This window comes from Artemia sp. Qi Xiang Cuo, chromosome 8 (assembly GCF_049724085.1).
Source record: "Artemia sp. Qi Xiang Cuo chromosome 8, ASM4972408v1, whole genome shotgun sequence".
Classification (NCBI taxonomy): domain Eukaryota; kingdom Metazoa; phylum Arthropoda; class Branchiopoda; order Anostraca; family Artemiidae; genus Artemia; species Artemia sp. Qi Xiang Cuo.
Window position 1 is genome coordinate 57,864,446 of NC_142801.1, and position 20,235 is coordinate 57,884,680.

At 35.6% G+C, this 20,235-nt stretch overlaps 1 protein-coding gene across 2 annotated transcripts in view; it reads right to left on the reverse strand.

Annotated features, from left to right (window-relative positions):
* Positions 1-19,873, reverse strand: part of LOC148949605 (SUZ RNA-binding domain-containing) — a 158,919-nt gene extending 139,046 nt beyond the window's left edge. For both annotated transcript variants that reach the window (XM_089093039.1, XM_089093040.1), the window contains exon 1: positions 19,765-19,873. The gene's annotated coding sequence lies outside the window, so the exon portion shown is untranslated. The remainder of the gene's footprint in view (positions 1-19,764) is intronic.
* Positions 19,874-20,235: the final 362 nt, after the last annotated feature.

Genomic DNA, 20,235 nt, shown 5'->3' on the forward strand with positions numbered 1-20,235 from the left:
TATGCAGAGGAGTTTCGTGCAACAACGCGAAGTGTCAAGAAGATGAATTTTCTGAGGATGAGCTTTAAGCCTGTGATTTAATTTTCCCTGTGATTTTTGTTCCTTTGATCAATCAGATGTGCAATTTTCTTACGTTTTATTACAAATAATTTTTACCACGTCGTTTTTTATGGTGATGAAGGTGAATGGATTTTGATCTCAAATGCCTGCGAAGAGCAAGGTTTTTTGGGAAGGGTGGGGAGGATGGGTATTAAAAAGATCTTGAAGTATCTCAGAAAACCTAGTTTGTCAATTCAAAACTGATCTAAAAATTTCTATTGAACGCTTGTTTTGTTTTACCTAAAACGTTAAAATTTGTTCATTTTTGTTCAAAAACAGAGTATATCTGATTTATTTTTTGACATTTCAGAGAAACTAACATCAGATACTGTTTCAGCTTTTAGATCTGATACAGAAAGACTTATCAAACACCAGTTTCGTGATATTTCTTTTTTTCCAAAAAAAAAACAAAAAATTAATAAACAAAAACGGCAAAAAAAAAACAAATTTCGCAACGTGTTAGAGATGGGGCTTTTGGAAATGTTGTTCAGCGATTTTTTCTGGTCTGGATAGTGAAGAAAGCATTACTTTATCAATTTGTTCCTGGTCAAACCTTATTATTCTAGTACTAATATGGTTAATTATTGGTAAAATGAAAGCAGTCAACAAAAAAGGACAAGTCAGTAAAATCTACTACCCCCCCCCCCCCAGAATTTCGGCAAGTGATGCCATGAAAAAAGGAGCATGTACTACTGTGTTGGTCTTGGGTAGTTTGGTGCTGCAACAGGTTGTTAGTATTAGCAGTACTAGTAGCGGGAACAGACATTAAGGGTAGAGATGCAGTTAAACTGGAAACAACTCTGATAATCGGTTTTGTGTTATCTTAGAAGAACACTTGACTGTGGTGAATAAAACTTGCATGAATAGGACCAGAGACAAAAGTTTGTCCTAGGAAGACCTCCTCCCCTTCAATAGGACAATGGCCTTTGACCAGGGCCAAAATTAGAGGGCTCAGTTTCCCCTTCCCTAGATAGTGGCATCAATTTGCAGAAATGTAGAGGAGTGTATGCCTAAAATCGAGGCAGGGGTGATTTTTTTCTTAATTATTTCCATGAAAATACCAAAAAGAAGTTTCAATAAAACTACAAAAATAGGGTATTTTTCAGAATTAATGCAGGAGGGGAGATCTTGGGATCTTCCCCAATTGACACACCTGCCCCTATATTTTGAAAAATACCATTTACAGTATTTTCATTAAACAAAAATCTCATTTATAAAAAATAAAATAAAAAATTTAAAGGTCTAAGAAAATCATATTCATTTATTTAAGTCATTGCCCCTCTCCCTTACATATCTTTCACTGCGTTTGATGAAATTCAACAAATTTGTAGCATGAAAATAGAACTGTTAGAAAGAGATGTACAAAATAAATAAGGCTCAAAGAAAGTATCTTGAGTCTTAGAACTTTGCTGAATCCTGACTTGCATGGTTTTGAAGAAATAAAAAAAAAATTCTTTAAATTTGAAACAAATTTAACATAGGGCTAAAGATCTAACTTATTTTAGTTACGAACCGGAAATCAATTAGAAAAAAAGAAATAAATTATGTATTTCCAGTTTTATGTTCTTTCTCAAAGCAATAGTCTAATCATTACTGTAACAATTGTGTCCCAGCCCAACCTCAGCCTAATATATAGCCCTAGGCCATATTCAAAAGCAAGCTGAAAGCTTGAAAAAACGATGCAAAAATGTTACCATTGATTTTTCTAAGAGGCAAATTTAGAGGGACCTCAAATAATTCTGAAACCAATTTTAAAACCATCATAAATACTTACGTATCTTGTTCCTAAAAGTAAGATTCTAGGTGAGGGACTTTTACCAATCTTCGAGAGAAGTTGAAGAAGGTGAATGAAACTCTCAGAAACGAATCCAAAAACTTTGGTTATACTGGAAAGCATTTTAAAGTAGCTATCACTACCCCTTCAGCCCCTCCCAAAGGGTGCTGACCTTTGGTAACCTTTTACAATCTTTATGTTTTTTAAAATTGAAACCCAAAGAAACAGTTGTACTTCTTGAATGAGACAGAAGGAAACAGTTTTGAGCCTCAAACCTTTGTTCAATCCTGATTTATAAGGTTTCAAATTTTTACTAATATTAATAGCAAATACAATAAGCTTTACAAAGCTTGCTGCTTTAAACACTACAACATTGAAGACAATAATAAAAAAAAAAAAACAACACTGAACCATACTTTATAATAGCACTTGTCACAAGAACAACTGACGTAACAATTTTTTTCTGTTGCAAAATAAATCAGGATCAGACTTAGCATGGAACTCTGTAGAGGCCAATTGACTTTTGGATGAATCTACTGTGATAGCTGCAATTGTTTTTGATGGTAATTCATTTCAAGTCTTGACCTAACACTTTGGTAAAAAAAATGTCGATCTAATGTTTTGTTTGGGCATCGTGAGTATACTTTGCATTGGTACTGATGGGTATTACGAAGTTCTGTAAAAGCAATTTGGTCAGCTCTGTCACATCAGACTGAAATTCTAGGTAAACTGCTGTCTCTGGTGGTAAGACATGAGTTTGTTGGCCCTCTGTTGCACTTTCTTGACTCTTACTCTGTCTCTCTAATTAAAAGGATACCCTACTGGAGAGTAATAGTCAAGCACTGAATATACAGTAGACACATAAGGTGACATCAATGAATTAGGGTTATGCTTAGAAAATGTTCACATTAGACATAATAAATGGTAATTTGCCCAATATGTAACATACAAAGCATGTTTATCAAACTTGGGAGTCAAGTCAAGGCAATTCCTACAAACTTTACAAGAGAATTACTTGCTTCAGCATATTCAAAACCTTACTCGTTTGCTGGCTAATTCAACTCCTTCAGTCTTAGACATTGTAATTACAAAATCACCTGATGATATTTCTAGTTTTGAGTTTTTTACCACCACTAGGAAAAAGCAATCATTTGGTATTGGCAATATCACTAAATTGTTTTTGGGCTTTGCTGATAATCCAAACAGTTCTCCCAAATATGATTATGGTAGAGCAAGTTATGTTGCATTTTCTGATTATATTTTGTCTCTTTCTATCGGAGAGGAGTTACAGCAATGTAATGCTACCACTGATGTGTCCTTTGAATTTATTAAGCAGGCAATTAAACAAGATAAAGATGAATACCGTCAAACGGGGTTACTATGAACCTTGTCGGTTACTCTGAACAAAACAGTAGCTCCCTTAGGGCATCTACTGGTCAAATATACAATCTCTGTATATCATCCACAAAGTGTCATTCAAACTGGAATAACATCAGGTTTGATATCCGCCATTTTCTTCTTCAGTGTGCCACCAACATCGTCATTATATACTGCTGATGAGTAAGTAATATTGTTCCCATTTGTGTATAGTTTGTAAAAAGGGACATAAATATTTTTAGAGATGTGCGTGGAAGTTGTAATTTGGTAACCTAGTAGAAAAATATAGAACGTTTAAGACCAGCCTATTATCGATGTGCCGTTTGCGATGGTTCGAGCAGAGAAGAGCTGTTCAAAGTTCCCTCCAAATTTAGGAAAAAAATGGGGGTAATTTGAACGAATGGTGGTGCATATTCAAAGTTCCCCGCGTGCGTTCAATGTTACCGTTGTCATATTTTTCAGCTGTAATGTCGAATTTTTGGGTCCCTTTAGACTTGGGGTACCTGGAATTCAGTGGCATATTTAGGTAGAATTTTTTTTTAGCTTAATCTCTCCTTGCAGCAATCGCCTTAATTTTTTGCTGAAGACTTTGATAAGTTAGCAGCGTTAGTAATGTTTCTAAGGGATTTCCCACTCAAATTATGAAAAATTTTGGGCTGCTCCGTGGCAAGTTAGCTCCAATTTAGCTTTGTCGATTAAGTCCCAAGTTGGCCAAGTTTACCTTAAAAGATTAAAAAAAACTTGCATGGTTAGCAAAGCTCTTACAACATTCTGTTACTTTTTACTTCTTTCTGAGACATTTCCCACTCAAATTAACGAAATTTTTTTATGCTTCGCGGCGAGTGAAGTCCAATTTCACTTTTCAATCTCACCCACCTCTGCATGGAGCATTACACTGCAATAGCGTTTACCAGAGCAATATAAATACGCCACTGCTGGAATTCAATATAATTCTTTCAGGAAGATGCCCTGTACTTATGTGCGCAAGGTTGGGAGTCGACCATATGCCAATTACAATGAAAATACTCTTCAGGAAGCTTTAACTGGGCTTTCAAATGGAGCAAGTTATCATGATGTTTCTACAAGAATCAACATACCTGTTGGCACTCTGAATAACAAGATGAAGAATTGGCATAAAAAGAAAGTTGGGCATCCCGTCTGCCTTGATAAAGAAGACGAAGAAGTTCTTGTGAAAACTATAATAATTGCTGCAGAATGGGGATTTCCTTTCGACAAATCAGATATGCGATGGATAGTTGCATCGTACCTTGAAAACATTGGAAAAAGGGTAAACGCTTTCAAAAACCACATCCCAGGTCGTGAACGGGTTGACTCCTTCTTGAGCCACCATAAAGACCAACTAGCAGTACGAATGTGCCAAAACTATTCGAGAAAGAAAGGAAAAGTGACTCACCAAGACCTTACCAACCACTTTGATAACCTTGAATCAATGATCAAAGATGTACCAGAATCCAGTATTTTTAACTTTGATGAAACAAATCTAAGTGATGATCCAGGCAGAAAATAGTGTATATTCAAAAGGGGGGTTAAATACCCAGAGCAGATTATGAGCCAGACTAAAACTACAGTCTCGATTATGGCCTGTGGTTCAGCTACTGGAGAACTATTGGCTCTTTACGTTTGTTATAAAGCAAAAGGTTTGTACTCCAGTTGGAGAAGTGGGGGACCTCGTGGTACTCGAAATAACGTTAGCAAGTCCGGTTGGTTTGAAGACTATGTATTCGAAGATTGGTTCATGTCTCAGTTGCTTCCGCACCTTAGAGTTCTGCCCGGAAGAAAAGTTTTAATAGGCGATCAGCTACACTCTCACTTCAGTGACAAGGTTATCAAGGCCTGCACAAGGCCTGCAAAGAAGAAGATATTGCTTTTGTTTGTTTACCAGCGAATTGCACCCATTTCTTGCAACCCCTTGATGTAGCATTCTTTGGGCCAACTAAACGAATCTGGAGAAGAACCCTCGAAGAATACAAGATGCAAAACCCTGCCAAAAATTCAGTCCGAAAGGAGGTGTTTCCGAAGCTATTGACGCTTCTCTGGGATGAGATGGCAAAGGATGACAATGTCAACCTTCAAAATGGGTTCACAGCACGCTTTGACAGAAAGCGTTGTATCGAAAAGATTCCCGATAGGCGATCAAATGACGAAATCCGTGTCGCAGTTGGTGATTCTGTCATAAGTTTCTTTGAAAAAAGGTGCTATGTCACTGTTGGTACTGTGTCGCGTAAACGAACAAAGCTTAACAAGGCTCCCGGAAAATCATTAGCTGAATCGAGCGACAGAGAAGATAAAGATCTTGAGGATTCAAGGAATAGTGAAGTGAAATCTGGCAAAGCTAAAATGAAGCCAAATAAAGGTAAGGGAGCTAGAAAAAAGTTACGAGAAGTCCTGAATCTAGACTGCTCATCTGACGACGCATCAGACAACTTGCCAGAAAAACTGTGCGACAATTCCAGTAAGCTTAGGCGGGATGAAGGCCAGAACAGTGAACATAAGGGTGGTGACAATTCTACTTGTAAGAAGGACTCGGGTCTCTCCATTAAAGTGCGTGACTTCTATGCTGTGTTCTAGGAGAAAGATATCTACATTGGGCAAACAGAAGACTTTCCAGATGAGGGGATAGTGAAGTTCAAATTTATGGAACGTGTGAGCAATGCTGACTTGAAGCTCCTTTGGGATGAGCTGGCAAAGGATGACAATATCAACCTTCAAAATGGGTTCACAGCAGGCTTTGACAGAAAGCGTTGTATCGGAAAGATTTCCGATAAGAGATCAAATTACGAAATCTGTAAGGCAGTCAATGATCCTTTCATAACTTCCTTCAAAAAAAGGCGGCTATTCACTCATGATACTGTGTCGCGTAAATGAATAAAGCTTAAGAAGGCTCCCGGAAAATCACTATTTCAATGGAGTGACAGAGAAGATGAAGGTCTTGAGGATTTAAGGACGAGTGAAGTAAAATCTGGCAAAGCTAAAATGAAGCCAAATAAAAGAAAGGGAGCTGGAAAAAGGTTACGAGAAGTCCTGAATCTAGACTGCTCATCTGACGACCCATCAGACAACTTGCCAGAAAAACTGTGCAACAATTCCAGTGAACTTAGTTGGGATGAAGACCAGAACAGTGAAAATGAGGGTGGTGACAATTCTACTTGTAAGAAGGACTCAGGTCTCCCAATTAAACCGTCTGACTTCTATGCTGTGCTCTATGAGAAAGATTTCTACATTGGGGTGAGCAGAAGACTTTCCAGATGAGGGGATGGTGAAGTTCAAATTTATGGAACGTGTGAGCAATGCTGACTTCAGTTACAACTGGCCCAAGAATGATGATGTCAGTGTTGTTGAAGAAAGATATGTTTTCACTGGACCACTCGTTCGAAAAGGACATAGCCCCTTCCAAATTGCAGGGCACCGTGAAGTTACAAAGTCATACAAAAAACTTTGCAAAGAACAACAGATCGAGCCTCTGGTTTTCCGGGATTTTTCTGCAAGTTCTGTTTTTTCGCATGATCTTAGTCTAATTTTCTGCGTTTTTTCTTAATTTTGTTCAATATAATCGACCTTTTTTACAATGAATCTTAGAGAAAAAAGTTGGTAAGTAAGTGGTTGTTTAAACTTACTCAAAGCATGGCCAACTTTGAAAAAAAAATTAGGAAATTACATGAACAGTACATAAAATAAAATAACATTGTTCTAAGTTGGAGGAAGTGTGGGTAACTTTAAAAATTATGGCCATGTGGGAAGGGATAGAAAAAATCCGCAATGTCCACCCTCTTCAGCGGTCAGAAATACATATGGAAACGTTTTTCTAGGGTGTTATGTTACCATTTACAAAAGTTATTGCAAAATAAAGGAGAAAAAAAGGTACTTTTAGTTCAAAGTAACCCCGTTTGATGGAACATATCAATATTTACTAGCAGACAGTTTTCTAAAAATAGACAGATCCTTCCTCAGTATATTGTACCAATGGAAAAAAAAGGTGATAGGTGGCGTGAGCATGTAAAAATTAAAACCTCTGATTCATGGTCAAAATATAATAGGCTAGAAATAGAGCAACTAAGTTCCTTTGTCTAAATTGTCAAGAGGTTGAGGCAAATGTTATTGCATCAGTCAAAACTTGCCCAAAAAGATTTTAGAACTGTATAAGAAGGAATCAACCTTCAAAATCCCCATCATCCACTCCTTTATAGATCCTAAAACTCTTTCACATATAGATAATAATCATGTAAAATCACAACTTTTCAATAAGGTATTTGGTTCAGTTTTCACACACACACACACAGAAACACAAGCTCAATTTACTCCTCTAGATTTAACAAAAGAATTTGATGATTCAGATTTTACAGTCCAGCAGGTTTATCATACACTCCAAAATCTTGATCCTCGAAAGGCATCAGATATTGATGGAATTTTAAATACAATGTTACACAAACTTGTATCAGTGCTTGCTGGAAAACTCACATGTCTCTTTAATCTTTGTCTCTCATCTGGTGAATGTCCTTCAGCTTGGAAAAAAACAATCATTAGACTGTTGTACAAGAAAAGTTATGGGATTCAGCTCAGCATGGGTTCTGTACACAGCGGTCTTGTAACATGCAACTTCTGGAGGTGATTAATGATTTTCAATTATGACAGATAATAGTATTTTATTTTAGTGTATTCATATTGACTTTTCCAAAGTGTTTGACGAAATTTCCATCCAACTTCTGATAAAGAAATGTCAACTATACACTATTGGCCTGTAAACTGAAGAAAGGATAATGGATTATCTTACAAATAGAACCCAAGAGATTGCAGTAGGTGATGCTTTGTCATCTCCTATGTCTGTCATAAGTGGAGTTCCCCAAGGCAGTTGTCTTGGGCTTGTACTCTTCTCCCTTTTAATGAATGATTTGCTGCATGTCGTTAGGAATTCGACCTTAAAAAGGTTTGCAGAGGATGTGGAATTTTACAGGTCAGTCATGAATGAACATGAGATTTCTCTACTTCAAGAGGATTTTGATGTTCTGTGCTGGTGGTGTACAGTAACAAAATCTAGTGCAATGCTGTTCACTATTTGTGCAGACTCCCTCAACATTACCATTACTTTGTTGATGGTAAATCAATTTTAAGCATGGAGTATGTTTGAGACCTTGTGGTTTGCTTCAATTCAAGTCTCAAATTTGATAAACATGTATTGGATATCATACATAAGGTAAATTACCAATTATTATGTCTAAAGCAAACATTTTCTAACTTTAATCTTTGTTCATTGATTTCACTTTATGTATCCACTGTATGTCCAATACTTGTGTATTGCTTATCAGTATGGTATTCCCTTAATATGAGACAGAGAAAGAGTTGAGAAAGTGCAATGTAGGGCCACCAAACTTATACCTTGTCTGAGACATCTACCATACCACCAGAGAATGCAGAGACTAAAGTTGCCTAGTGTTCAGTTCTGATGTGATAGAGCTGACCTAATAAATATATTCGCATTGTTAGGAATGTCAATAATACCACTCCAACTCACTTCTTCACTTTTATTATACATTCTGCATTGTTAGGAACACTGATAATACCACTCCAACTCATTTCTTCACTTCACTACTGTATTCTTCACAGAATACAGGAGCACCCGTCAACACCAAGACAAAATATACCCACCATGTTCACAGAAAAGATTAGGCCAAAACTCTTTATCTAGCCAAGTGTAGAAGACGTGGAATGCACTTCCATCAGAAACAGTTGCAAGTATCACAGTCCAGTCTTTCAAAAGTAGTTTAGCCTCTACAGATTTCCAAACTATGTCTTATCATGATCTTTTTGAGAATATTTTTATTTTTTGTAATAGTTGTTTTTGTGACCTGTATATTTTCATAGTGTGTTATTTTTCATAGATTTGTATGTGTGTATTATATTGTCACAATATTTTTTTAAATGTTTAGTGTGACGAGCTTGATAAAACTTACTGCATTTTGGCATGAATAAGGTCTTGAACAAACTCCGTACTTGATATTGATTTAGCATCAATGGAATAATGATAGCACTAAGGGAGTCTGCACAAATAGTGCACAGCTCTGGGCTTTGTTTTTTGTTCACACCATTCTGAAGTAACTAAATTTCATGCACATTCATAACTGACCTGTACACCTTCACATAATCTCTGAACATTTTATTGTCAAATCTTTCACAACATGTTGCTAATCATCAATAGAAATGCAAATAAGAACCAGCTCAAGACAAATGCTTTGTGGGAATCAATTTACCATATGCATAAGGGATTATAAAATCTAATGTCCTAGTTTAGGGGCTTACTGCTATTGTGCAAAGTAGTTGAATTAGGTGAAAACTTTCAAGAACATATCCAGAGCCTAAATTATCTCCATGAAAGTTAATTTGAAGTATCTACCTCCTCTCTTTCTTTCATCTAGAGGGCACTTACCTTTAAAAATCATGTGCAATGTGAAAATATTCATTCTCCTCCATTGAGGCACAAAAAAGTGTTAGAGCTGCATACCTTTACTCAGTCCTGATTTATATGATTTAAAAATCTATTTTTACATTTAGGGATAAAAAACCTTGACATGGCTTCGAATTTTATTCAAATAACAGGAATTGTATTTCAAAAACAAAAGCCAATGAAAAAAATACCAAAACTCAAAATTCAACAAACAGGTTTTTTTTTGTCGAATTCAGATAATTTTTTCACCAGTCACATGTGCAATCTTCTAAGCCCTGGAAACAAGAAAAGGGCAAACAAAGTATCTTGACAATACATTCCCAAGGCATATAATAGGCCCTGGATCCATTCCTCAAAGTTTTATTCACCTGACTCAACTACCTTTCAAGATAGCAAGGAAAAAAGTGTTGATGTGGCTTGGAATCCTGGAGGGTACTATTTGCTGTAATCAGATTATCATGTGTACTTCCATTATCTCCCACTTTTAAAAATAATTTCAAATATTATTTTGGTAAATTAAACACTCAATCCCACATGGAGACAAATTCTAGATTGAGAAGATAACTAGGTTGGTATAGGAGCCTAAGACTTATGACTAGATTGCAGTAATTGAGAAATACATGATTAGGGCTATATATCAGAACCATCACAGGGGCATCTTCAAGTAAATTGATTATAATATTTGAGGAGGGTACAAAAAGGAGTTGTTTATCATAGTGTGCTCATCTTGTCCCTATGTCAGTTATGAAATTTTGTAGGGTAAAACCCCCTCTAGGCTACCAATACAGTGCCTCATCTTGGACACATTCGATATGTTGATTAAAACACATATTTCAAAATATAGATAACATGCTTCTAATCTTCGACATGACGTACACAGTCTACTTTTAGATGCTTAAGATTGGCTAATAATAAGAACTAGGCTAGTTGGGATTGGCTGACTACAATCTTTGAAAGTTTTGTCTTTTAACATTCGAATTTAGACAAATGTTAAGGAATAATATTTTTCAGTATGTTTATTGATGTGTGCAAGAATACATTTTGAATGTATATAGGCTACAAATAACCAAACCATTTACACACAAATTCACACACTTTATACAAATTTACAAGCAAATAAAGACACTATACCTGCAACCTAGTCTATTTGAATATAATTATTCTGCTTCACAATAATTGTATTAGATGAAATTTGTCCTGAATTGAGTCTGTCTGTGATTTAGATTATTGGTTCTAACTTTAAGACCCTGCATCCAAGATTAGACTGCGTTTTTAAGATTAGGCTCAAGCTTTAAATGTCTGTCCATAATTAGGCTATGCTAATGATTATCAGTGTATTTAAAATACTCAGTATTTCTTATGGATAAAATATTCAAGGATGTCAGATTATTATTATAAAAATTCAGACAAATCCAATGATGAAACATTCCATTTTTAATGCAGTATAATAGATATTTCACAATCATTTATTATTGTGGTGGTTAAAAATATGCCATCTGATCTCAACTTGCTGTAGGCTAGGCAAGAGTTCATAAGCAAGCTGTGCCCAAGTGGGGTGGATTTGGACACTCTTACTCTTAAGCATAGCAACAATGAATGGAAAATCCTTGTCAAGTCACGTGATTCAGCAACACAACTAGCCCAGGCCATCAGTAGTAAGCAAATTGACACCCAAATGAAAGTACCTCAATTTGTAGGCATTGTAAAGCAGATTCCTAGTTCTCTAGATGAAAACGAGCTAAGTCGAGTAGCTGGGTGTGAAAAAGCTGTTCAGTGCAGTGACACTTGAGCCTTCAAATTATACTACCCAAGTCATGCTGATCTGGACAATGCTATTGCCAATCCCCTTAAGATCTATCTTGAGCTATTCAGGGTTGAGGAGTTCTGTTTCCTGCCCCGGCACTGCTTTAAATGTCACAGTGTTGGTCATATTACTGCCAACTTCAACCAACAAGAAAAGTCCTCACACTGTGGCAGCACTGATCATATGTCTTCAAGAGCTAGCCTGTGTAAAAAGCGCTAACTGTGTTTAAATTGTAACTCAAAAAACACAATTGCTACCACACCTCATGCCCATTTAATCAAGCACATGCCTCCTGTATCATAATGGGTTGCAAGGTGTACTGTTGGAATATGAATGGTAAAGTGCTGAACAAATTGCCATTTCTTAGTGATCTATCCACGAAATATGACCTTATTTGCCTCCAAGAACATTTTCTCATGGAAGCCAGGGTCAACTTGCTAAAATTTTCTCCAGATAATCATTATATTATACAGTCAGCATGCAAATCTGGCAACCACAGATGTTCTTCAGGAGGGCTTGTCATAATCTCCAATTCTAGTCCCCTCCCCCCTGCCTGTCTCCAGCAAACTGAAAATTTCCAGCTTATTAAGCGTGGGTATTTCATTGTAGCCAATGTTTACTTGCCTACTAATTACAATAATATTGTTTTGGAGCAAAAGTTTGCTATTGCTTGCAAGAGACTCTGAAACTCAATGAAGAAAGCACTAAGGGACAGCTTACCATTAGTGATTTTGGGGGAATTTAACTATAACAATGAAGACAGCAGCAACTCTTGTGCCCAAGTGCTTCTAAGTTCACTTCCTAAAAGCTAGCCACAAAAAACAAGCAATATTCTTTTATAAGTCTCTCTCAGTCTCTGTCTAACATCAATCATGCTATTAGTTATAATGTTGAGCTACCTACAATACAGGTAGGACTTGATGGAATGTACTCAGACCATCTGCCCCTGTCTGTCACTATCCCATGTACTGTGAATGCATACCCGCCGAAACATAAACCAAAGCTTGTGAGTGACTGGAAAAAGGTCTCACACCCTTTATTCCAACAAAAGTGTGACAAAATCCTCAGAAAAATTAAGGTCCCATTTCATCTGCTCCACTGGAATGCTGACTTACCTGATAGTGAAATAAGACTGCAATTGAACCTATACTTTGCTGAAATATGCCATGTTTTAAAAAAAGCTGAAAGCTCAGCTGTCCCAAGTGTTGAATTGTGCTGTACATAGGTAAAAGGATGGGCCCAAAACTCCAATTTGGTTAATGCAAAGGCTGCAGCCAAGTTTTGGCATGAGTATGACAGGCCTAAAAGTGGTGCAGCCAATCAAATTCGTATTTTTACTAAGCGGTAATTTGCAAAAGAACTGCATAGACAGTGTAGTTCTTTAAAACTTAAAACTGTGTCAAAAATCATGGATAATCCTAATCTGATTTGGAATCTGTGTGCAAAGCCTGCTGAGCACAATAATCCAATTTCCAGTGCGATTGGTGAGAAAGAATGGGTTGATTATTTTAGTGCAGAATTTGCAGCCCCAGCTGAGTTGAAAAACCAAGTGTTTTATCAGCAACTTAGTTTCCTCCTTACTAAAGAGTTAAATTATTTTGTTGTGAACAGCAGTCAAATCTGGGAAGTGTGCAAAAAATTAAAGAAAAAATTGTCAAGTGGTGCTGATAAAATATGTGCACATCATCTTTATGGTAGTCCCCTTTTATTTGAACATCTTGCAATTGCTTACCAGATTATTATGACGCATGGTGTTGTACCACAATTATTTTGCTTAGGATCCATAACGCCTGTACTGAAAAAAGGAAAACTGCAACACAACCTTCTTCTTATAGACTGATAACTATTTCCTCTTTTGCAAGCTTTATGAATTGTTCATAATAGGTGACATTAGGAAGTGTTGCAAGGCCCCTCCCCACCAGCTTGGTTTCCAGTCAGGAATGGGGTGCGCTCACACATTACATGTTGTAGCAATTGTTCTGTTGGATGTGCACATTTCTAATGAATTGCTGGCTATTGGTGAATACAACATACACTGCACATTTGACTTGGGCATACATGTGCAGGTAATGCTAGAATTACGGAAAAATGGTGTCAGCCCAGCAATTGTTCAACCTCTTTATAATCTGTATTGCCAACTAAATGTGTGTTTACACATTCCTAATGCAGAAGCCACTAGGAAAATCCCTGTGAAAAAATTTATAAAACAGGGTGCAATTTCTTCCCTAGAGTTGTTTATTAATAGTATTTCTGAGGTGCAGTCCAAAGTCACTACGAGCTGTATTCTAAGAGGAATAGATGTGACCATAGTTGGATTTGCAGATGACATCTTGAATTTTTCTTGGCAAATGACATCCCTAGAAAGTAATTTTAATATCCTGTCATCTCAGTATGGTGATATTGGCCTTAGTTTTAATGTGCCAAAATTGGAAGCAATGTTGTTTAATTCAAATAAATATATTCTACCTAAGATTCAACTAGGATCCCAGACTGTCAAGCCTGTGGAGTCACTAGTATAGACTACTTGGGACTGCCCATTGGTGACACTCTGTCATCTACCCATTTGTTAATCATCACACATATAGAGTGTAAAATTAGAACTGCATACAGGGCCACAATTTCTTTGAAGAGAAATCTTAATAGGTTTTCACTGGCTAGAATTTATAATGCAGTTGCACTGCCACATATATTATATATGACACCATTTTGGAAACTTCTGCATAAAGAAGATAAATTTAAAATCCATAGAATTTTCTTCAGATATTTGAAGTTTCTGCTGCAAGTTCCACTGAGAACAAGTAATTCATATCTGATCCAGAGATATGCAGTAACTGATCCATTTTCTGCAGTTAATCAGTTGCTTGACAAGTATTGTGCTAAGTTGGAGGGTAGCAGCCATCCTTGGCTACCTCTACTCTAGTCACTTTGATTGATGTGTATGTGTATTTGCTTTGTCTGTACCATTAAGTGTATGTTTTTTTTCTCTCTTTTCTGCTGTTTTTTCCATCAATTTCTGTGTTTATGAAGGGTGTAAAATAAATTCAATTCAATTGAAGTGGTGATTAGCTGTGTGAGTAGCCTCCTGAGCATTTTACCCTATTCATTTACCTAAAATGCTGCCAGTTTTTAGAGGATTTATACTTTCAAAACTAGATGGATAAAAAAGAAACTGGCAACCAGAAATTGACATACAATGTTCTGTCAAAATTTAGATAGATGTGACCATTTTTTAATCACATTTGCAATCTTCTAAAAGCAAAATTCTAGTTTATGGGATTTTGCTATCTTTTAAAATGGTAGAACCATGTTTATGAAACTCTTAGTAATGCATCAAGACCCTTAATAATCAACATGGAGGGTATGTGACATGCCTACCTCTACTCCTCCTCCTGTATTACACAAGTGAAACCTTGCAAAATAGATCTTCTGCTCAAAAAAATACAAGAAAAGTACTCTGAGTGCATGTTTGCTCAGTCCTGATCTTTGAAATTTTCAAGATCTATGAAACTTGTGTGTTAAATTTAGTAAAATCCTTCTATGGCTTAAAATATCATTGAAATAACAGGAACTGCTAATTCAAAAACTAAAGCCAATGAAAACGATATGAAAAACTCAAAATTGAGGTAAAAATAATATATATATATTTTTTTTTCCAAATTCACATATGTGTAGTTATTTAACTAAGTCAACAACTTTCAAAGATAGCAAGAAACTCCAAAACTAGAATTTTGCCCTTCAAATGCCTAGAAACAAGGACAAAGTAGAAAGAGTTGCTTAATAACACCTTCTCAGGATAAAGGCTTTTTAGGTGGTGAATTCATTCCTCAAAGTTCCATTCACTTAACTCAGCTATTTTCCAAGATAGCAATAGGCATCTCAACTAGAACTTTATAATGTATCTGTGGACAACTAGGCCTACTAAACAAAATTAATAAAATTCTGAAAACAACCTTAGAAAATCCAAATATACTCACTTATATCATTTATAAAAGTGTGTCACTTTACTAACCTCTGCCCCTCCCTCTTAATGTGCAATAATGTAGCCCCAATTAGCAGGGGTGGATCCAGGATTTTTTTCGGGGGGGGGGGGCACAAAAAAGGTTGATCTGATAAATTTACATTAGGAGCAAGTTTATTTAATGCAAACTTGCATTAATTAAGTAAATTACACTACTTTAGACTACATTAGGGGGCGTGCACCCCCTTCACCCCTCCCCTGGATCTGCCACTGCCAATTAGGCTATTTATTTCTGAGCATTTTTCTGTTTCTTAATTTCATTAATGTTACTTCTTTGCCATTAAATCCATTGGAAGAAACGAGAGACATATGGCAAAATGCATGAAATACAAAATGTTGGCTATGTATTTGCACATTAGGGGGGAGGGGAGTGAAATGAAGTGCTTCTAGGAATGACATAAGTAAGTAGGTAAATGTTTTTTTTAGTAAATGTTTAAAGTAGGTAATTGCTTAATGTTGTAAACCTGAAAAAAGTGAATACACCAATTGATGCCCTTTTTAGTATCTTTCCAAATATAGCAATTGCTTTCAGGAGAAATTCCATTTTGAGTCTTTAATGGGGCTTTGAAAGGGAACTTACCTTGAGTATAGTTTTAGACCATGATGTAAAGTGTAACAATTATTTAGAAAACAGCTTTCTATGGTTTGTAACAAAGTACAAAAAAGAAAAAAGAGGACACATCAGTGCTATGTATGAAAAAATAGGTGATTTCCTTGTTGCTCAAGATGGGGGGCTATAAATTTCTTTTACAGCATTTTTGACAATGGCAATTTAACATTTTACTATTATCCAAATCAAGCAAATAATGTCATTTCTAAATCAGTTACAAATGGTAATTTTTCTTGCTAGACTGTTGTTTTTGAGTGTATTTTTAAACCTTTAAAAGTACTTGTGGTACTATATATGGTACTATAGCTCTAAACTAATATTCTTCATTTAAGTAGAACTTGTTTCTCTGATGCTTAATCCTAATCCTGAAAGGCATAAGCCTTTTTCAGGATTGCATAAAAATGAATATCATTTGACTTTTGAATTAAAATCAAGTTTGGTTAGGTATTATATTCTAACCATATTACAAAACAGATCACAAACTAAACAAATTTCATAGTATTATATTTTCATAAGGTTAAAATAGATCACAAACTCAATAAATTTAATACATGGACAAAAAAATAGTTTTATGTAAGTTCTACTAAGATGAAGAATATTAGGTTGGGGCTATATAATACACTACAGGTACCAATAAAGGTTTAAAAATTCACTTAAAACAAATGTCTATCAAGAAAAATTGTCATTTGTAGCTGATTTAGAAATGAGGTAAAATTCAACTTTAGCTACTTTTGGCTATCTCAGAAAGGGTTTAGGTTATGAAAACTGAACTTTCAGAGATTTGGGTCTACAGGATAGTGTATATCCTGGGAAGGTATTTTGAAGTAACTATCTCTATTCCTTCTCTCTCTCTAGAGGGTCCTGACCTTTAAAAATATGTGTGTTATAAAAGTGAAACCTAGCAAAATAGACCTTCAGCTTAAATGAAGTACAACAGAATTGGTTTCAGCTTCACAACTTTGCTCAATCCCAATTTATAAGGTTTTAAAGATATGCAAATACATTGCCTAAATTTTGAAAAAAATAACATTGACATGGCTTAAAATTCTAATCAAATAACAGGAATTGCATTTTCAGAACTAAGGCCAGAGAAAAGTAAACTGATAACTGAAAATCAAGGTAAAATGTTGTTTTGTTGAAATTTCAATAGGTCAAGTAAGCAAATTTCAGGACCCTCTAGAGGGAGAAGGAGTGGAGGTAGGTGAAATATTGTTCTTTATTTAAGCAGAAGATTTATTTTCACTTTTTAACTCTCTCTATTTCACTTTTACAACACACAGATTTTTAGGTAAATTTTCAGGTGACACTATAATTTAGCTAAGATGAAAGTGAATACATAATTTGATGCCTTTTTTATGCTCTTTCATAATTCAATAATTGCTTCTGTTGCAAATTGCATCTTGAGCCCTTAAAGGGGCCCCAAAGGTATTTTATATGAATTATGAAAAAACATAAAAAAGCATCAAATGATGTTTTCACTTTTGTTCTAGCTACATTATAGGGTCTGCTGCAAAGTTACCATCAAATTTACCCACCCCTACCCCTCTATGTGCAAATATATCCCCTGAATTGGAATTTACCCTTAATTGTCAACAGCTAAGTTTCAAATTGCAAAATTCAGCACTATTTTTGTTGACAGCATTTGAAAAGCTTGAAATGGTAGGAAAACAATTTAAATTTGTGTTACCCTATAAATGATGTTTAAATTGTTATAAATAAGTTTTTTTGGAATGTATGACTCTTGAACAACTTATTTATAAACTAGTGATATGTTTTTAACAACTTTTCCATAACTTAACTAGGCCTACTGTTGATAACTTCTTTGTGTGGTTGAAAAAATGAAATACCTTTGGGCCCCATTAAAGGCTCAAAATGCAATTTGTGGCAGAAGCAATTATTGATTTACAAAAGAGCATAAAAAAAAGGCACCAAATGATGTTTTCACTTTCACCCTAGCTAAATTATAGTGCCACCTGCAAATTTACCAATTTTTAAAGGTCAGAAACCTCTAGAGGGAGAAGGAGTGGAGGTAGGTAGGCTACTTCAAAATACTGGTAAATTTTTACCAAATCATATTAGGCTATTGACTTACAAATAAAGTGAATATACCACTCAATGCCTTTTTTTATGCTCTTTCCAAATATAATAATCCTTTTTGTAGGAAATTAATTTTACCCCCACCCCAATATATACTAATTCTGGGTATATAGCCTATTTGCATATTAGGGGGGGGGGAGGCAAATTTTATTTCTGATGTAAATGGGAGGTAAGTTTAAACTTTACCCTAGCCCCCTAATGTGCAAATATATACCCTGAATTGGTATAGGGTAAGACACCCAGTAGTCGGACACTTTAATCACTTTGAAAACTTTTGACATTTAAACTAGCCTACTCATTACTGCATTATACCACCTAGAAACTTAATTTTTGTATCAAAAAATTTCTGAAGAATTTCTGAAAAAGTAGGTTACTAATTCAAATAGTTTCACTTGTACAGTGCCTCCTATTTTTGAATTTACTAACAAGTGACAATTCTGCCTAAACTCCAACATACAAACGGCTCATTGTAAATAGTGATTAAAATAGTATAAAAGATTATGTCCAAGAATAGGCAGGTGACCGACTACTGGGTGTCTTACCCTAGGCTATAGGCTAGGGGTGGGGATAAAATTCATTTCCAAAAAAAATGATTATTAGGCCTATATTTGGAAAGAGCATAAAAAAGGGCATCAAGTGGTATATTCATTTTATTCACAAGTCAATAATATGATTTGATAAAAATTTACCAAAATACTTTCCCAGGACATAGCCTACTTTAGCCTATAGACCCATCCCTGAAAGTTTCTTTTTCCGGTAAAATTCTACTTTAGCTACTTTTGGCTATCTTGGAAAGGAGTTTGATTAGGAAAATGAAACTTTCAGGGATAGATCTACAGGCAAAAGTATGTCCGGGGAAGGTATTTTGAAGTACCTACCTCCACTCCTTCTCCCTCTAGAGGGTCCTGACCTTTGATGACCTTTAAAAATCTGTCAGTTATAAAAGTGAAACCTTGTAATATAGATCTTCTGCTTAAAATGAAGTCAAACAAAATTGTTTTCAGCTTCACAACTTTGCTCAATCCTGATTTATAGAGTTTTAAAGATATGCAAATGCATTTCCTAAATTTTGAAAAAAACATTGATATGGCTTAAAATACTACTCAAATAACAGAATTGTATTCTCAGAACTAAAGCCCGAGAAAAAGAATCATATAACTGAAAATTAAGGTAAAATATTGTTTTGTCAAAATTTCAATAGGTCTACCTGTCATGTAGGCAAATTTCAGGATCCTCGAGAGGGAGAAGGAGAGGAGATAAGTACTTCAAAATACCTTCCCAGGACATATTTTAGCCTGTAGACCTATCCCTGAAAGTTTCATTTTCCTAACTTCACCCCTTTCCAAGATAGGTAAAAGTAACCAAAGTAGAATTTTACCAACTATTGCAGTAACAGCCATTGTATTTGGGAACAGTTTTGAATGGAGAGTGGAATAGCCTAGGCTTACACTTTTGTTTATAGCCTAGGCCTTGTAGGCTATTTGATTCCAAATGGGAGTCTTGGCATAATTATACCCATAAGACATACCCTTTCAATATAGAAATAACGTAGCCCAAATATTGACCCTCAGCAGCCACAAGGTCTGTTTGGTGGAATCGTTTCAGATTTCATAGCTTCGTCCTTCTGATTGTTCTAATTCTTCTTTAATCCTTCCTGGAACAGTGTTGGCACTCAAAAGCCATCATAGACACTGTGAGTCTAGTTGTAAAGCGAATTTCATGGTATCTTTCCTACCGAAATGGGGTAAAAATTTACGGTGCCCCCCCTCCCCCAATGCATTCGATAAACTTTTTGAGATAGTTCTCTTGCTTAAAATAGCCCAAAGATAATACAACGAAAACTTAAGGGTATACAAAGCCCCCCAGAACCTAGGGACAAGCTTTTAAGTTTTGTCCCGGGGTCTATAACGTTATATGGAAGAGGTGGTCGTACACATTTTGGAGAGGGCTTATTCAGTTAGAAATTGAAAGTTCTAGTTCCTGTTTCAAGAATCAAAGA